This window comes from Mauremys reevesii, linkage group 5 (genome assembly GCF_016161935.1).
Source record: "Mauremys reevesii isolate NIE-2019 linkage group 5, ASM1616193v1, whole genome shotgun sequence".
In the NCBI taxonomy this organism is placed as follows: domain Eukaryota; kingdom Metazoa; phylum Chordata; order Testudines; family Geoemydidae; genus Mauremys; species Mauremys reevesii.
The window spans coordinates 135,037,901-135,051,723 of record NC_052627.1 but is presented as its reverse complement, the minus strand read 5'-3'; the positions used below and the strand labels follow the sequence as shown (position 1 = coordinate 135,051,723).

At 42.9% G+C, this 13,823-nt stretch overlaps 1 protein-coding gene across 1 annotated transcript in view; it reads right to left on the bottom strand.

The window, feature by feature from the left end:
* Positions 1–13,823, bottom strand: part of EXOC6B (exocyst complex component 6B) — a 436,117-nt gene that overhangs the window by 83,437 nt on the left and 338,857 nt on the right. The window lies entirely within an intron of this gene.

Below are 13,823 nucleotides of genomic sequence, written 5' to 3'. Positions count from 1 at the left end.
ATGACGTCTACTATAATTCTCATTCCTGATTACCACATCATTTCTACATCAGGCATGGTATCTCAGCAACCAAATTAAGCTATTAAACTCTGGAACATTTAACGTGATTAGATTTCAGAAACGTTTACTCTTCCATTTGGATAGATGTGATTTCTGTGGACAGGAAATGGTAGTGTGCCAAATAACGCTCAGCTTGATATACACCCATTGTTCTTTCCCTTATTGGCTGACTGACACCATATAATGGAAAAGCTGAAGGAGGTTTTGCCGGAAACATACTCCACCAGCGCATCTTGGGGAATCTTCGGCTCCATCGAGTGTCCAAAATGAGCTAGAATAAAACTAAACTCAAACACATACTTTCACCCTAGAAACCAATTCTAAGAATTTCATTCACCCCATCAGGAGTTGCCAGACTGGATTAGACCTGAGGTCCATCTAGTGCAATATCCTGTAACCCTCCCACATAATATGGGATATTCTGCATAAGATCTCTGCCTGATCTCTAACAGAATCCGGGTTTAGACCCTGAATCATGAGGTTTCATATCCTTTCCAAATGTACATCATATAGCAGAAACCTTGTGACCTTTGTGTCCAATTCAAACCAACTAACACAGCTCAAACATAAGACTACGAAATTATCACAGAAGACTGATCATAAATGTTAAGAAAAACTAAAGATTATTTGTTAAAAGCATTCAGCAAATGGTCAATTAATTCAAGAAAGTGAAGGTCTGTTCACAGATAGCTAAATTAATTAAATTATTCACAACTAATTATTTGTTCAGTTGTATTGAGAACAGGGCTTCTACATGACACACATAATGTAACCATCTCTTTTCCAACAGATTATTCATTCATTACATGTCAGTCCAAAAATATCTGCCATGTCATCTGAGATCTAGTGTAGGCGAGAAGGCAAAAAGGAATTCTATACTAGAATTGGTCTAAATTTCTTGAAATTTTCATGGCCATTTTTCACTGAAGTTTCAAATTTCAGCAGAATCATAAATAAAACTTCTTGAAATTTGTTCAGGTTGTTCACCCAGGAGACTGGCTGTATATACCATGGATCTGTGGGGCCCTCGCTACGCTCCCCCCACGGCTCTTCCACCGGAGGGCCTCTGGAGTGTAAGCCCTGCAATCTTCTGGGAGAGTGAAAAGGCCTGTTCTTGTGGATCCCCTCCAAGATGCCGCTAACCCGAAGGCTGGATTTGGCCTCTCCAAAGCTACAGAATTAATAAAGTGTAATACAACCTGACTGCAAAAAACCAACAAAGTTTAACAGTGCCTTCTACTGGATCGAATCAAAACTGCAAGTCAGAGAGAGAGAGAGAGAGAGAGACCTATATTGCTGACAGTATTTCCCCTTTAGTCCATATGGTAGAGGGTTTGTAATTTTGGAATGGGAAGACTTAAGTTTTGTCTCCGCTGTCACCATGAAGTTCTTAATAGTCACAGCGTGCAACATCATGACAACCGTGTTTTCCTACGTGGCCACAGCTCTGTTTCAATATTAAGGATAAAAAGGGGCCCAGTTTGTCACTTAATTCTGGTATTTGAGATCACGCAATGAATGGTGCAAGCATCTATGACCCAGAGTTAAAATCAATTCAGTTCTAGTTATCCTGGAGCAGGACTTTCCAATTAAGGGAAAGTTTATTTTTTCAGTGGTTTCTTTGTAATGATATAAAAGGATGATGCAGCTCCCTGAAGCAGTCTTTAATGGATCAATTCAAGCAACAGTCTCTCTCTGCAATTAACGTGCCTCTCCTCCGTCCAACTAATGTGCTTGTTTACACTATCTGGCAAAGTGCAGATCAAGTGTCCATTTCATCACCGGGCTTCTTTTGCCTAAGCCAAGACTAACAGACTATGGTGGTAACTTAAACACTGAAAAACATGCACAATATCGATCCAAGAGACTTGAAGCCAGTTAACTGCTACACTAAAATATATCCTCGAAGGGTTGTGCCTTCAGTGGGGACTGATAGAAGGAAAGAACTGAATGAATGGGAAGATCGCTAGAGAGATTAATATGTATGACACATGACTTGAATAAGGTTGCATTTTACTTGGCTTATTACATGTAGCCATGAGTTAAATTTGTTAGAAAGGGCAGAAGGGATTACGTGGGAGAAGAATGTGAAACATACGCCACAAAATGATCATGGTTCTCTAAAGCAAATACTTATCTGGTATATCAGGACTGCTTCCAAATGATGCAGATGTGGTGCCTAGAAATGCTTAATAGCATCCAGTAATAACATGCACTAAATGAACAGATTACAGTTAGAGAAAACAAACCATGTATGAAGCTATTATAAGAACATAAGAACGTCCGTACTGGGTCAGACCAAAAGTCCATCTAGCCCAGTATCCTGTCTACCGACAGTAGCCAATGCCAGGTGCTCCAGAGGGAGGGAACCTAACAGGCAATGATCAAGTGATCTCTCTCCTGCCATCCATCTCCATCCTCTGACGAACAGAGGCTAGGGACACCATTCCTTACTCATCCTGGCTAATAGCCATTTATGGACTTAACCACCATGAATTTATCCAGTTCCCTTTTAAACGCTGTTATAGTCCTAGCCTTCACAACCTCCTCAGGTAAGGAGTTCCACAAGTTGACTGTGCGCTGCGTGAAGAAGAACTTCCTTTTATTTGTTTTAAACCTACTGCCTATTAAATTTCATTTGGTGACCCATAGTTCTTGTATTATGAGACTAAGTAAATAACTTTTCCTTATCCACTTTCTCCACATCACTCATGATTTTATAGACCTCTATCATATCCCCCCTTAGTCTCCTCTTTTCCAAGCTGAAGAGTCCTGGCCTCTTTAATCTTTCCTCATATGGGACCCTCTCCAAACCCCTAATCATTTTAGTTGCCCTTTTCTGAACCTTTTCTAGTGCCAGTATATCTTTTTTGAGGTGAGGAGAACACATCTGTACACAGTATTCGAGATGTGGGTGTACCATGGATTTATATAAAGGCAATAATATATTTTCAGTCTTATTCTCAATCCCCTTTTTAATGATTCCTACCATCCTGTTTGCTTTTTTGACGGCCTCTGCACACTGCATGGACGTCTTCAGAGAACTATTCACGATGACTCCAAGATCTTTTTCCTGACTTCTTTACCTAACTTCCATGAGATTTACCTGTCCGAAAGAGGAAAGGGTCTGGGACATTGTGTAAATTGTGCACTAGTTCACCATTGCCCCTGAAGGAGGCGTCTAATTCTTTGAAAAGTGACTCTGTAAAAGTGGTGTCACAGAGGATCAGTGGCACCTCTGCCCCCTTGTGGTTTCTCTGACAGCACCCCTGGAAGTATTAGACCTCTTGCTCTTACCTGTCTTGGGGCGGAAACTGGCAACACTTCCACTCTCAAGACTTGAACCTGGGTACATTACCCCTTGAATACCAACTGCTTAATGCAATGCAGGCTCATCTCAGTCTGGGCACATGCTCAATCCTCCCTTTGGGAACCTGTGACTGGGGATACTAACAGCCTTCTTCAAACAGAGTTTCTTTATTTAGCAGTTGGAACAAAGTATCAGAGCAAAAAGGATTTTAAAACAACACACAGCTACATGCATAGTTAGCTTGTAGTGAATGGTTAGGTTAGAGAAGACTAAGTTGGCAAGCTAGCCTCTTCAGACCCAGAGCAGAACCAACTCATTCTCTTAGAACATAAAAGGTCTCCCGTGACCCACCGTGGTCACAACAGACAGCATGTCCTGCTGCTCTCGCTCACCTCCCTTGTCTGTGAGAATCAGTGTTAAGTAGAAGACAGGCCCTCCAAGTCCAGAAGAAATCTATTACCGTACTGCTGACTTTTTTCTTTTCTTTTGCTGGTTACAGAGCCCAGGAGTGAAGTCTCCTAGTAACTCAGACTAGTTTCACCAGGTCAGCCAGAGCATCCAGTGGGACCTATCCAAGATTCTTGGGCCACAAAGCCACTGTGATAAGCTAGCTTGACCTCCTGTATAACACAAGCCAGAGACCTTCCCCAAAATAATTCCTACAGTAGAAATTTTAGAGAAACGCCAGATCCTGACTGAAAAATTTTCATTGATGGAGAATCTACCACAACCCTTCGTAAATTGTTCCAAATGGTTAATTAGTCTCATCATTAAAAATCTATGCCTTCTTTTTAGTTTGAATTTGCCTAGCTTCAACTTCTAGCCATTGGAATGTGTTATACTTCTCTGTGCCAGACTGAAGAGCCCATTATCAAATACATTTTCCCTATGTAGGCACTTGTAGATGGTGATCAAGACACCCCTTCACCTTCCGTTTGTTAAGCTAAATAAATTGAGCTTCCTGAGTCTATCATTATAAGGTGGATTATTTTATGATTCTTTCATCATTCTCATGGCTCTTCTCTGAACCCACTCCAATTTATTCACATCCTTCCTGAACTGTGGGCACACAACTGCACACAGTATTCCAGTAAAATAACCTCTCCACTCCTAATCGAGATCCCCCTGTATATGCGTCCCAGGATTGCATTAGCTCTTTTGGCCACAGAACGACACCGGGAGCTCATGTTCAGATGATTATCCTCCATGATCCCCAAATCTTTTTCACAGTCACCAATTCCCAGGAGAATGTCCCCCATCCTGTAAGTAAGGCCTACGTTCTTTGCTCCTAGATGTACATATTTACACTTAGCTACATCAACACACACATTGTTTGCTTGTGCCCAGTTTACCAAGTGATCTAAATCATTCTGTATCAGTGACCAATGCTCTTCGTTATTTACCACTTCCCCAATTTTGTGTCATCTGCAAACTTTATTAGTCATGATTCTAGGTATTCTTCCAGGTCATTGATAAAAATGGTAAATATCACAGGGCCAAGAATTGACCCCTAAAACAAACAAACCCCAAGTTAGTTTGACAGGATCTATTTTCCACAAACCCATGTTGATTTGACTTAATGACATCACCCTTGTTTAGTTCTTTGTTAACTGTATCATCTGCTTCATTATCTTGTCAGGCAGAAAGGTCTGTAATCAGCGGGGTCATCCCATTAACTCTCTTTAAAAACTGGCACTACATTAGCTTTCTTCTAGACTTCTGGAATTTTCCCAGTGCTCCAAGATTTACTGAAAAGCAACATTAACAGTCCATCAAGCTCCTCGGCCAGCTCTTTTCAAACTCTGGGATGCAAAAAGGATGCCCTGGCCATGGCTGCTCTGCTGTTTGCACGGTTAGACCAACTTGATCACAGCGTACTGTAATCACTGGCCTAATGGCCATCTCCATTGGCTGCAGGTGGGGGTACTAAAAACTGTCTGATTATATGGGGATCTCTCATCCCCCTTTGTTAGTCTAACATACTATCTTAGAAGTCAAGCACGCAAATTATTTATCAAAATATGCAACTAATGCAGAAACACATGCTACTATTTTGTCAAAAATGGCATCAAAAATGGGTTTCCAACATTTACTGTATTTCAATATTTCTGGATCAAACTTGTTATGTTTCCAAGTCAATCTGGGATATTTCTGATGTTTCACCAGTTTGTGTCCCATAACCCACATGTGGAGGTTATGCTTCGCCCTCAACTACTCTCTCTTCATGGGGGGTGCACAGGTGTAGCTGAGGATTTGGAACTGAGTTAACACCAGCAACTAGAAACTCAGTAATTCTCTTAATATATGAGCTAGAATAGATTCCACCTCACTCTCTCATTATTCCTGTTGGCACCCCAGAGCCATCACCTCAAAAACTTACTGTCACTAAAGCAAGTAGATACGGCTCTAAAAAGAAGCTGCCATTTTACATGTATTGTTTTAGAGCAGTACCACACTTTTCACAGCTAAACAACTGATGTTGAGTAAAGGCATGAATTTCCCAACTGTAATGAAACCAACTTCTAAACAAAATAATACAAATGGTGAGAGAATTGCTTATCTGACCTATTAAATAACTAACTCATCCAGATTTCTAACAGCTACATTTATTCCTTTATTGGTTAAAAAACTATGATTAACTGAAGTTTTGTGAGATGCAAACCAGATATATCAAAATGCAAATTATTATAAAGAATGTATACTATTATTGAATGGGAGGTGGGGAAAAGGGCAACCATAGGGTAGGACAACGTTACAGAAATTAAAATACATTTTGCTGTAAAGTTTGCTGTTGTATAGTGCCACCTTGCTGTCAATTCGTCAATAGAGGGCTGACATCAATAAAGTGGAATGTCTGTCTTTCTAAAAAGGTATGCTGTAGCACAACCACAAGTTATTGTGTTTGATGCAGGAATCACTGGAGGGAAATTATATGGCCTGTGTTGTCCATGAGTTGTCAGAGTAGAAGATCACAAAGGTACACGCTCCTCTTAAAATCTGAGAGCACTTTAGTTAGGATAAGAAGATATCTACTGCAGATCTGATTTTTAATGCTTCATAACATTCATCTGCATCACTTTGTATTGCATGCTTCCTGGCAATGTAATATTAGAATAACAGAATCATAGAATCATATAATATCAGGTTGGAAGGGAACTCAGGACGTCACCTAGTCCAACCCCCTGCTCAAAGCAGGACCAATCCCCAACTAAATTGTTCCAGCCAGGGCTTTGTCAAGCCTGACCTTAAAAACCTCTAAGGAAGGAGATTCCACCACCTCCCTAGGTAACCCATTCTAGTGCTTCACCACCCTCCTAATGAAAAAGGTTTTCCTAATATCCAACCTAAACCTCTCCCACTGCAACTTGAGACCATTACTCCTTGTTCTGTCATCTTCTACCACTGAGAACAGTCTAGATCCATCCTCTTTGGAACCCCCTTTCAGGTAGTTGAAAGCAGCTATCAAATCCCCCCTCATTCTTCTCTTCTGCAGACTAAATAATCCCAGTTTCCTCAGGCTCTCCTCATAAATTATGTGCTCCAGCCCCCTAATCATTTTTGGTGCTCTCTGCTGGACTCTTTCAAATTTTTCCACATCCTTCTTGTAGTGTGGGGCCCAAAACTGAACACAGTACTCCAGAAGAGGCCTCACCAATGCTGAATAGAGGGGAATGATCACGTCCCTTGATCGGTTAGCAATGCCCCTACTTATACAGTCCAAAATGCCATTAGCCTTCTTGACAACAAGGGCACACTCTTGACTCATATCCAGCTTCTCATCCACTGTAACCCCTAGGTCCTTTTCTGCGGAACTGCTGCCTAGCCATTTGGTGCCTAGTCTGTAGAAGTGCATGAGATTCTTCTGTCCTAAGTGCAAGACTCTGCACTTGCCCTTGTTGAACCTCATCAGATTTCTTTTGGCCCAATCTTCTAATTTGTCTAGGTCTCTCTGTATCCTATCCCTACCCTCCAGTGTATCTACCACTCCTCCCAGTTTAGTGTCATCTGCAAGCTTGCTGAGAGTTCAATCCATGCCATCCTCCTGATCATTAATGAAGATGTTGAATAAAACCGGCCCCAGGTCTGAGCCTTGGGGCACTCCGCCAGATACCAGCTGTCAACTAGACATGGAGCCATTGATGAACCCGATGATCTAGCCAGCTTTCTGTACACCTTATAGTCCATTACATTAGCTTAAACACAATCCTGAAATCTCAGTCCTTGATTTGTTTGGCAAATATACCGTCTTTCCTTTGGCGTCCTCTCATGCCACTCCCATCTTGTTGTCACTTTCCCAAAATCTTTCACTGGCTTTCTGTCTTGAACACATCAAATTTAAGCTCCTCCTCCTCACCTTTGCCCCTATTTCACATAGCCCCTCCATTTCAAACAGTCTGTCACTTCTTGTCCACCAAGGATGCTCTCTCCCTAAATCTCATCTCTTCCATAAATGAATCTTCCACTTGTCTCCTCACCAACAGTCTCTCCACACTTTGTCCTGAACAGGCATCCTGCATTTTGTCTTGTCCATGTTAGTCTGTAAGCGCTTTAGGGCAGGAATCAAATCTTATTCTACAACTTGTAAAGTGCCATGCACCATTATGACACTATCGAAATGGTTAATGATAAGGATACTCTTTAGATCAAGTGCTATACAGTGAAGAGTCAGGAAAACTGAAGTGTTTTTCTTGAACAATTTTCTTCAAAATTCTTAAGAGACCATGATAGTTGCATGGCTGGGACAAATGACCCATCGTTAAGTCAGTAGCTTTCATGGAAAAACAGGAAAAGGACTGCAGCGATCTGGAGCACATACTCCTCACACAATCCTTAATATTGTTAGATTTTGTACCATCGTTTTGTGTATTTCAGCTTTTTACCTATTCATAACATAACTAAAATGAGAAATGATCTGAAAGACTATAGATTCCTTGCCTGGCAGAACTCTGATAGCCCTTTCCCAACAAAAAGCAGAATGACAACACATCAAACCATGATCACTCTGAAAAGGAGAAGGTTCTTTGAAAAAAAAATAATTGGGGGTATCACCACCATACTGCCTCTTTGGGGATAAAGGATTGTGCTACAGAACTGACTTAATTACCCAGTGGGTCCCAAATAATCGAAGCTAAAACATTCCTAAAATACACCTCGGCTGAATTCTCACTTTCGCAAGCAGCAAAATGAGCAGATTTTTGTAAATCTACAACATGAAGGGAAGCTATCAAGAAAGGCAGCTCACTGAAGGTTCCTTTATGGACGCCAACTCCATTCAGCATGCATAGCTTTCCTAGCCAGCTGAAGAGTGACAGCTTCCAAGCATGCAGAGATTATTGGAGTGTATTCAGTTTCACAGGCAGGGATCTTGAGGTTAAGGGCATCCACCTCTGGCCTTCTTCATCCCCCATCAATCCTGCCTCAATCAACAGGTTAAAGGTGAAAGTGGGCCTTATCACTCAACTGGTGTCCGTTTCCCTGATCAGATGACTGCCTCACAATCTCCTGCAATTAGAGGGCATCTGCTGTCAGGGTGGGGAGGAGAGGTTTGTTGCTACCAACAAGCTGGCTAACACCATCTAGCTACGACTGTTTATAATCACTCTCCATTACATGGCAGATATTTCAAAGTGACAGTTGTAGGGAACTGATGACACATCCAAAGGGGCTTATTATCCCTAAGGATGACAATGAGAGTTGAGCGAGCTCAGCAAAAAGCAGGATCAAGACCCCAAATTTTAACAAATAACTAAAATGTGCTCCCAGTCTAGATGCAACTTTTCCGATTCACCGAGGTTTTGGGTGGAAATGGAGTTTTATCTGATTGAATATATTGTTTGTTCCACCACTGAAGGAAAAACAGACTAGCAAAGACATCCACATAAAATGAGTGCTCATACATTTCCTTGCACAGTTGTTACGATTCAACCTCTCACGGCGTTGGGGGCGAAATTACATGATTCTCACAATAAGCTTCCAGTCTACTCCTTACTTAGATAGGACCATAACGTTACTTCGTAGATTCTCTGACCCTGGAGAGTTTACAGCGGAAGGGTCCAATCTTTTTGACAATTAATATCGAACCCCCTGCTACACTGACTCCCAACAATATCCACAGGAGTACACTATAATGAAAGAAACCCGGGCAGAATTTTTCTAGACTAACTGAAGCACTACCAGTATATGTTTGCACTCCCGATTTTTTGTTTGAAGGCTCTGGGGAGTATCTAGGCTGGCTAAATCCCCAGCATGCCAATACATCCTTTCTGGATCAAGGGTGATGGGTTTTGATGGAGTCTGAGCAGCTGAATGAACTAGGGGTTTGTGTGAGCTTAATATAATTGAACTGCAAAAAGCCATGTTTAAAGTACCATTAAGACTAGCTTAAACCCACCAAAGCAAGGAAATTCAGAGTTAAGGCTCTAAATCCGCTCTGAACTCATGCTTTTGTGCCTTTTATTTTTTTTTTTTTTAAACTTCTTGCAGAGCAGTGTTAGCTGAAGACCATGTCAGCCTGGATATCAGCACAAACTCTGATTCATCTTTCCTTTGTGAATCAGACATTTAGCATTAGGTAATTTATTGACTTTGAAGAAAGGTGCCTTTTTCAAAATACTTTTATTTTTTACTGCCCCCAAAACACATTCTGAGCCTAACAAGCCAGCAAAACATTAGCCTGGATTCTGGAATCTGCTGCTAGCTCTTTTAGAATGGTTTAGTTGCTCCACAGAGAATTCCTCCATCATGTTTTCAGGAGCTGCAGGGTTGAGAGAGTCATCCTATGCGACACCCACCCGGACTATGGCTAGCTCCAAGGGTGGGAAGGGGCATATTCAGAATCAGAAGGAGTGTATGTGGTTGGAGTGCTCTGCTCCGGACAAATGGAGTAACCCATTAGGGGGCCATTCAAAGCCACCAGGAATATGGGCAGCCCTTGGCAGTCCAGACCCACAATCCAGGAGGAAAAAGGTGACTCAAAGCCACCTTGCCTCTTCCTATACTCATCAAAATGATCTCTCTTGAGAAGTGCAGTTCAGATTCAGTGTGATAGTTCCTTCCAAGAAGGGTGCACTGTCTTGATTTGACGTGGCACTACCATAAGGAGTCAGAAAAATAAGAAGGGGATGGGGGCAGGAGGACTAGGTGACAATAAAAAGATTTTGATGACAGGACGACGTGGCCATCTTGAGGATTTTTTTTCCCATTATTTGTTGTCACCTTTCTGCTCCTTCACTTCTCCCAGGTTATTGGTGGAAATGAGTTTTTAGGGACACTTCAGTGTCACAGCCAATAGATTTGAAGAGGGCATTCTAAGCGCAAGGAATGGCATGGAACTTAGGCCTAGCACCCCCGTGTGACTGTGTCAGACAGAGCAGCTTCATGGTTAGAGCACAGGAAGTCGCCATTAGAACACTCCGGGTTCCACTCCTGGCCCTCCCACAGACCTGTTGCATCTTCTCTGACATAAAGCTCTTGGTAATTCAGTTTGCTCACAGATGAAATGAGTGTTATACTTACTTGCCTGTCTCAGAGGGGTGTTGAGAGGTTTGCCCTAGTGTTCCTAAAGCACTTGGAGATCCTCACTTGGAGAGCATTATCAAAACCCAAGGTATAACTACTCACAAATCTCCCACAGGACTAAGCTTATTAATGCAAGGGTCATCAATGAAACAGTTGTTTAAATGGGGCATAATGAACCCATGACTTTGCATATGACGTATTGCTTTCCAACAAGGCATTATGGTAAATATTTTCAAAAACAGGCAACTAAATTTAAATATGGATTTAGAAGGCTAACTTTAGGCACCGGTTTTTGAACATATTGACCTATAAAAGTTAATTTTATGCCTCTCTAGGCTAAGCTAAAAGACCCAGCTCTGTTAGCTCAAAGAGTGGTCCAGCGAGTTACACTGCATTAGCGAAGGATGCACAAGTAGCGACCAAAATCTATGAAATGAGGGGACTGAGTGGGGATACAACGCAGAGGGAGAATTAGGAGTACTGTAATTGGGATGAAATGAAGGAAAGGAAAATGTATGCCGAATATCAGGAAAGATATCCAGACGGTACAAAGCTATAGTACATTCGCCTCCCAGGGAAGAGGTGGAAGCCTCATTGCTTGGGGGGATTAAACACTAAATAGGAAAGAAAACACATCTAGGCATATGGCAGTAGGGCAACACTTTACAAGCTGTAGCTCATTGACATCAACAATCCAGGAAGCCCATCTCCTGCTGCATCAGCAGACTGGAACTTTTAGGCTACTTCTACCCTGCACCTGAGAGTGCACTCCCCAGAGTGGGTAGACAGACAGGCGCTAGCTCTGCTCCAGCTAACACACTAAAATGAGCAAGTGGCTTGGGAGGTGATTAGGCTAGCCACCTGCGTGAATACCGTGGAAGTCGGTGGACTTGTAGTTGGGAGGGTCGGCTGACCCGGGGCCTGTGCCACTGCAGCCACATTTCTCACGCTAGCTTGATCAGATCTAGCACTTGACTGTCTACCCTTACTAGGAAGCAGGCTCCCAGCTGCTCCAGGCCTACCCGTAGCACGCCAGGCTGAGAGAGATGGGGAATATTGCATGAGGAGCTGGTCTCTCCCTGACAAAGCGGTCTACAGAAGGATTTAGTTAGAGAGCTACTGCAATAAGGAATACTCCTGCCCTGGCTGGGAGCTGAACTGGATGGAACCCAATGGGACATTTTGTCATGTCTACCTTCTAGGATTCCGAGATTAACGCCGTGATTAGCCACGTTTTGCAAGGTCTTCTCTTTCAACTGAAAAATGGGCTTCAAATATGCAAGTGCGTGTGTGGACCAAAGACATGTCAGAGGGTTTGCCACTATCTTAGCTTCCGCTTCAGGGAAATATTCAGTTTAACTGACTTAATCTTTCTCTCATGGTTTGCACATTGCAGTGTGTATTTCATCAAAGCATGAAACAAGCCATTTTTGACATCTTTTAACAAGTATTTCTACATATTGCTGCACACTCAGTGGGACGGGCAGTCCCCGTCCAGGTGTGGCCCAGGACTAAATCTAAGCACTCAGTGTCAGGCTCATGCAATTGCCTGTTTTCAACCTGCCTCTAGTTTATGAAACAAGCCCTACGCAGAGAATAGAAACACATTTTCTTGGACAAAATGGGAGAATCTGTGCTTACTGTCAAGCTGTCATGACCCGTTCTGGGGGCATGCTTTCATGCTGCTGGGTGGCGAGCGTAGCCTTGAACGCAATAACTTCCTAGCATGAAACTGACAAGAGCGACACGAAGCAGACTGCAAGGACGGTGCAGACAGCATCGCAGTACGAAAGGTGTCCGTTGGCATGGGGCTAAACACGCAAATCTTTCATTTCAGCCAACTTTTACCACCAAGTTCTGATTAAAAGATGAGCTGGAGATCCACATTAAAGAAATAAATGTATTTCACCAAATAACCTTCCAATTAACTTTACCATGTCTATGAATGACCAATGAATTGTTTTTTAAAAAATACGGCTTTTCACTTTTTATTTCATGCTACTCATAAAACAAGGAAGGCTACCTATGATTATACAGGTAACGTGGGAAGCTAGGGAATATGGCGGGAGAGGGCGAGGAAAGTGTATATCTGAGCAGGGGCGGCTCTAGCCATTTCGTCGCCCCAAGCACGGCGGCACGCCGCAGGGGGCGCTCTGCCGGTCGCTGGTCCTGCAGCTCCGGTGGACCTCCCGCAGGCGTGCCTGCAGATGCTCCACCGAAGCCGCGGGACCAGCAGACCCTCCGCAGGCACGCCTGCGGGAGGTCCACCGGAGCTGCCTGCCGCCCTTCTGGCGACCGGCAGAGCGCCCCCCGCGGCATGCTGCCTCAAGCACGCACTTGGCGTGCTGGTGCCTGGAGCCGCCCCTGTATTTGAGGGAAACATCCTTTGATTGTCATTCAACGTAAACCCACAACCACAACTGGCTTTGGGACACAGTAAAATGTTTGCTGTTTGACAAGTGGTAAGCAAAACAGCTGTTATAAACTCAAAGACAGCAGTTGTCTAAGTCTTACCCCACTGAAGTGGTTTGAAGAGGTGACTTTCAAATTTAGCTCTGTCAAGTTCCTACCGTTTCACATGATAGAACAGTGACAGAGCAAAAGTGTCTGTGGAACACCCCAAACACACATTTATAGAAAAACAAGGGTTCAGGTTTTTTCAAATTGCCTGTGGTGAGAAAGTCAGCACGGCTCCATGTATGTGCAGGGGGTGCAGAAAATTCCTTGCAGGATTAGTGAAAATCTGTGCAGACAGGGAATTTATATTTATGTAAAATGTCATGCACTGCCCTGTATGAACAAATGATATCTGTACTTCCCAGAGGTTTTAGAATGACACAGAATGGTCAATTACCATGTGCTACCTGAGCAATACCCTACTTGTATCAAGACAGTATCACTCCGACACTCAAAGATACGGCGTTGCCTGTCCTGA